We start from the raw sequence: 6,906 nt of genomic DNA on the forward strand, positions 1-6,906 counted from the left end.
GAGAGGGGAGGAGAGGGGAGGAGAAGAGAGGAGAGGGAGAGGGAGAGGGAGAGGGAGAGAGGAGAGGGGGAGAGAGGAGAGGGAAAAGAGAGGGAGAGGAGAGGGGAGGGGAGGAGAGAAAAGGGATTTTCATTGACATGGTGGACTGTGTCAAGAACTAGACAGTGAAGTTGAGAAAAGATTTTAAAACTGAAATAAGCTATCTGAAGAAGGAATTAATTTTCGGAAAGTGCCAGTGATGAGTATCCTCAAGTCTCAGCAATGCTTTGAGTGAGTGCTCCAGACTTCATAACATCTAGGATAAAAACTAGAGTTCAGATTATCAGTAGTGGAGATTTAGGATCCCTCTGGTTTGTCTCATGCACTGAAAGGATGCTTCTGTGTTGGAAGGAACCACAGTGCCCTCCCATCTCTAGCAGCTTCTTATGTGCTACTCTCTCAGGTTACATATGCCCAAGAAACCACACATGTTTGATCTCTTTCCTAGTCTGTCCCTCTCTTCCTTTATGTAATTTCCATCTGCTGTTTCTTCTTCCTCTTGGTTTAAGACTGATTTCCTTTCAGATTCTCAAAAACACCCTATTCTACCCATCTGAATAGTCTATAGTGCTGACATCTTCATTGTCAGGGTGCATCAAATATTCTTCCCTTTATTCTAAGTGTCATATGCTACGCTCTGAGTTCATGAATTGTTTGGCCTAGGAGGGAAGCTCAGATATTGTACCTCATTAAAAATCTAATTGTTTTAGGATCTTTCAGATTAAAAAACAAACAACAACAAAGCAACTACTGTGGGACAGAGCATCTCAGACACTACATTCTTGTCAGGTACAGTACCTGAACCTGCATCCATTTAACCAGGAGGAGACAATTTCAGATTTCTGTTAAGAATTGTTGCTCATATGCAAGTTTTCACCTGACACAAGAGTAAGTGGATGCAGGAAGAGATTACATACCCTTTGTTTTCTTGGCAGCATAAAGACTGAGCAGGAACAAGGACTCGTGCTTGCTTCCTCTTGAAAGTGCTGGACTGCTATTGTCTTCTGGGTTAATTCATACTATCGTAGACTTCGTCTTCACAGCTAAGGGCTATTTAATTAAGAAATAACAATAACATTCAATAGGTGCAGAAAAAGTATTTTCTAAATGTTAACACCCTTCCATGATAAATATCTGAAACAACAGTTATAAAAGAAGGCATCTGAATCTAGAAAGGCTAGGTATAGCTCAGCACAAATGCTATCTTGTGTGGCAAAAAATGAAAACTATTTTTCTAAGACCTGCAGCCAAGACAAGGATAGCTGCCTTGGCTACTTCTATTCAATACAGCACTGAAAGCCCTAGCAATTAGTCTAAGAAATAAATAAGAGCTATACAAATTAGAAAGAAAACAATTTGTCTTTGTTTGCAGATAACATGATATCATATTGGAAAAAATCTGAAACTCTACCAAAAAACAAACAAGAACAACAAAAACCTGTCAAAACTAACAAAGGAATTCAGTTACAGGAAGCACAGGCAACACACAAAAATCGAAGCATTTCACATACTAACAGTTAAAAAGGAAATTAAGCAAACAATTTCACTTATCACATCTACTAAAACATCAAATAAATGCTTCACAGTAAACTTCATAAAGTATGTAAAAGACCTTTCCCTTGTGTAAGATTTTAAAGGAATAAACTGAAGAACAAAGACATAAATGAAAAAAGAGATTGTGCTCATAGGTTGAAAGAATATTTGTTAAAATATTGACATTTTCCAAAAAAGAAAGCTGCAGGTTCAATGTATAAATTCTAGTGATGTTTCCCAAAGATATTGGAAGAAACCATCCTACAATTTTACATAGAACCACAAAAATTTGAATAGTTAAAGCAACTTTGAGCAAAAATGGCAAAAAAGGAGGGATCACATAATGGGTTCAGAATATACTATTAAGCTTTAGTCAGCAAAACAACAAGACATAAACCATGTACAGAATGGAGAACATAAAAATAAATGTATAATATTTATGATCAATTGATTTTAAATAAAAATGCAAAGAATATAGAGTGAAGGAAGGGATGGTCCCTTCAATAAACATTTCTGGGAGAAATGGATGTAGTTTTTATTCTGAGGAATAAAATCAGACCTCTATTTACCTTACATACAAGCATTGAAATAAATTAGATACAATTAGCCAATTTAAAATGTGTTGAAGACTTAATCATGAGACAAAAATCAAACATGGGGGATGCTCTATGACATTACTCTTTAAATTGATACTTTTTAATATGATCCAAAAGTATGGGCAACAAAGCCTAAAAGGAACTAATGGTTTGTTCTTAATATAAAGCTTCTGTATGGCATGGGAAATGAGCAAAGTAAAGAAACAATCAAAGAATAGAGAAAACACATGCAAACAAAATAGATAAGGAATACACAAATATCAACATCAAGAAAGCAAATAAATACACCAAAGACAAGAAACCCATACTTGTGCAACATTGATCCTCATCTCCACTAACCACAACAGAAATATAAATCCAAGGTACACAGAAGTGTTAACCAGTTACTAGTCGGCTGTGAGGGGTCCTTATTCTCCAGCCAAAAAGGAATCTGGGTACAGCCAGAACAAGCTCTTCCATGAGAGTCATGGACAGCTTCTTAGCCCAAGGCTTCTGATGGCAGAGAACTGTAATCTGATGGCAGGGAGCTTTAATCTGATGGAAGCAAGTTGAAATTGTACTTTAGCACCAAGAAACTGCAGTTATTGTGTAGCTCTCATTCGGTACTTGTAGAACATGGTTCCCCAATCTGTGAGTGGTTACCTTTCCCCTTTGCAGGGGAAGTCAAATGACCCTTTCACAGGGGTCACCTAAGGTCATCAGATAACATATGTTTACATTATGATTCATGAACAGTAGTACAATTATGGCAGAAGTACTTTTATGGTTGGGGGTCACCATTGCATGAGGAGCTTTATTCAAGGATCACAGTATTAGGAAGGCTGAGAACACTGCTGTAGAGTATTCAGTGCAGCTAGTGCTGGCTTGAGGGGACTGCTGGTGTCTTGGCTGACAGTCAAGGCAGCCAGGACACTGGGGAAGAATCTAACAGCTACCAATTAGGGATTCAGATTACCCTGTTCCCTGATGTCTTTACTTATTTACAGTAAAATAAATATGAGGACTGCTCTAATAAGAACTTGCTGTTGACATTAACAGTCACTTAACAGTGTTTAACAGAGCTGAGCAATGCCCAATACATTGCCCGGTGCCCTAGGGAGGGGAAGAATCTCCCTGTCCCAGTCTGTCTCTGCTTCACAGCTATTGAAAATATTTCATGAGGAAAGATAACAGGTGTCGCTGCTGGTGGATGGTACTCAGTTTAACCTTTATGGAGATCAACTCAGGGAGTATTAAAAAATTAAATATGAAGTATACTTACAGCAGTCTCCTACATAGCACCAGAACGTTGATGGAGGTCTGAATGCCTACTTTTATAGCAGAATTACTATCTAACTAAAAACAACAAAAGTGGTCTCTTCTGGTCCCGCCAGCACCAGGGTAGCATGGGCGTGGAGTTTGCTGAAACCCGAAAGCTACCCATAAGACCCTCCATGGGATCTTAAGACCTCTGGTGAGTGGGACACAGCTGCTGCTCCAATCCAATCGCGCTGGACCTGAGATTGCATTAATCAGGGAAGCAGAAAACCCGGCCTGATCAGGGGCACAAGTCCTTTCAGGTCCACGCCAGCATCGGGGTACCTTAGGCATGGAGTCTGCAGACACCTGCAAGGTATACACAGGACCCTCCACGGGATCTTAAGACCTCTGTGAGTGGATCACAACTTCTGCCAGGAGGCAGGTTCAAACACCAGATATCTGGGCACCTTCCCTGCAAAAGGAGAGCTTACCTGCAGAGAGTACTCTGGACACTGAAACTCAGGAGAGAGCTAGTCTCCCAGGTCTGCTTATAGATGCGAACATAAACACCTGAGGAAAAAGATCTAACCAGAGACAACTACAACAACTAACTCCAGAGATTACCAGATGGCGAAAGGCAAACCGAAGAATCTTACTAACAGAAACCAAGACCACTCACCATCATCAGAACGTAGCACCCCCATCCCACCCAGTCCTGGGCACCACAACACACCCGAAAAGCTAGACCCGGATTTAAAAGCATCTCACATGATGATGATAGAGGACATCAAGAAGGACTTTAATAACTCACTTAAAGAAATACAGGAAAACACTGCTAAAATGGTAGAAGACCTTAAAGAGGAAGCACAAAAATCCCTTAAAGAATTGCAAGAAAACATGAACAAACAGGTTACAGAATTGAATAAAACCATCCAGGACCTAAAATGGGAAGTAGACACAATAAAGAAAACCCAAAGTGAGGCAACACTGGAGATAGAAAACCTAGGAAAGAAATCTGGAACCATAGATGCAAGCATCAGCAACAGAATACAAGAGATGGAAGAGAGAATCTCAGGTGCAGAAGATTCCATAGAGAACATTGGCACAACAATCAAAGAAAATGAAAAATGCAAAAAGATCCTAACTCAAAACATCCAGGAAATCCAGGACACAATGAGAAGACCAAACCTATGGATAATAGGAGTAGATGAGAATGAAGATTTTCAACTTAAAGGGCCAGCAAATATCTTCAAAAAAATTATAGAAAAAACTTTCCAAACCTAAAGAAAGAGATGCCCATGAACATACAAGAAACCTACAGAACTCCAAATAGACTGGACCAGAAAAGAAATTCCTCTTGACACATAATAATTAGAACAACAAATGCACTAAATAAAGATAGAATATTAAAAGCAGTAAGGGAAAAAAGTCAAGTAATATATAAAGGCAGGCCTATCAGAATTACATCAGACTTTTCACCAAAGACTATGAAAGCCAGAAGAGCCTGGACAGATGTTATACAGACACTAAGAGAACACAAATGCCAGCCCAGGCTACTATACCCAGCCAAACTCTCAATTAACGTAGATGGAGAAACCAAAGTTTTCCATGACATAACCAAATTCACACATTATCTTTCCACGAATCCAGCTCTTCAAAGGATAATAACAGAAAAAAAAATACAAGAACGGAAACCACTTCCTAGAAAAAGCAAGAAAGTAATCCCTCAACAAACCAAAAAGAAGACAGCCACAAAAACAGAATGCCAACTCTAAAAACAAAAATAATAGGAAGCAACAATTACTTTTCCTTAATATCTCTTAATATCAATTGACTCAATTCACCAATAAAAATACATAGACTAAAAGACAGGCTAGACAAACAGGACCCAACATTCTGCTGCTTACAGGAAACTTAGAATACCCAAGATAAAAGTTACAATTTGCAAAACACATGAAACTCAAGAAGAACGAAGACCAAGTGTGGACACTTTGCCCCTTAGAATTGGAAACAAAACACCCATGGAAGGAGTTACAGAGACAAAGTTTGGAGCTGAGACAAAAGGATGGACCATCTAGAGACTGCCATATCCAGGGATCCATCCCATAATCAGCCTCCAAATGCTGACACCATTGCATATACTAGCAAGATTTTGCTGATAGGACCCTGATACAGCTGTCTCTAGTGAGACTATGCCGGGGCCTAGCAAACACATAAGTGGATGCTCACAGTCAGCTTTGGGATGGATCACAGAGCTCCCAATGGAGGAGCTATAGAAAATACCCAAGGAGCTAAAGGGATCTGCAACCCTATAGGTGGAACAACATTATGAACTAACCAGTACCCCGGAGCTCTTGACTCTAGCTGCATATGTATCAAAAGATGGCCTAGTCAGCCATCACTGGAAAGAGAGGCCCATTGGATTTGCAAACTTTATATGCCCCAGTACAGGGGAACGCCAGGGCCAAAAAGTGGGAGTGGAAGGGTAGGGGAGTGTGGGGGAGGTTATGGAGGACTTTTGGGATAGCATTGGAAATGTAAATGAGGAAAATACCTAATAAAAAAACATCAAAAGTATCCATCAGCAGATAAATGTATAAAGATAGTATCCACAATGGGATATGATCTAGCCTTAAAGAAGAGTAAAATCTTACCCTTCATGATGGCATAGATGTACCTGAAGTGTGTTATGTTTTAGGACAGAAGCCTGGCACCCAGAAAGCACATCCTGGTTACACATATGTGTGGAATCTTTAAAAGCCAGACTAAGAGGCAGAGAGTGGTGACCAGGGACTGGGAATTGGGCAGCTTCAGGGTAATAGTCAAGAGGACAACACTTTAGTTAAAGAAAGCACATCAAGGAGTGATATTGCTGGATCATCTGGTAGTACTATGTCCAATTTCTAAGGAACCCCCAAACTGATTTCCAAAGTGGTTATACCAGCTTGCAATTCCACCAGCAATTGAGGAGTGTTCCTCTTTCTCCACATTCTCACCAGCATCTGATGTCACCTGAGTTTTTTTTAAACTTAGCCATTCTGACTGGTGTGAGCTGGAATCTCAGGGTTGTTTTGATTTGCATTTCCCTGATGATTAAGGAAGTTGAACATCTTTTTAGGTGCTTTTTAGCCATTGAGTATTCCTCAGTTGAGAATTCTTTGTTTAGCTCTCTACCCCATTTTTTAATAGTTGGTTTTCTGGAGTCCAACTTCTTGAGTACTTTATATTGGATATTGGCCCCCTATCAGACTTAGGATTGGTAAAGATCTTTTCCCAATAGGTTGTTCGCCATTTTGTCTTATTGACAGTGTCCTTTGCCTTATAGAAGCTTTGCAATTTTATGAGGTCCCATTTGTCAATTCTTGATCTTACAGCACAAGTCATTGCTGTTTTGTTTAGGAATATTTCTCCTGTGCCCATATCTTTGAGGCTTTTCCCCACTTTCTCCTCTGTAAGTTTCAGTGTCTCTGGTTTTATGTGGAGTTCCTTAATTCACTTA

Source organism: Mus caroli, unplaced genomic scaffold (assembly GCF_978045245.1).
Source record: "Mus caroli unplaced genomic scaffold, Mus_caroli_1 scaffold_1, whole genome shotgun sequence".
Classification (NCBI taxonomy): Eukaryota; Metazoa; Chordata; class Mammalia; order Rodentia; family Muridae; genus Mus; species Mus caroli.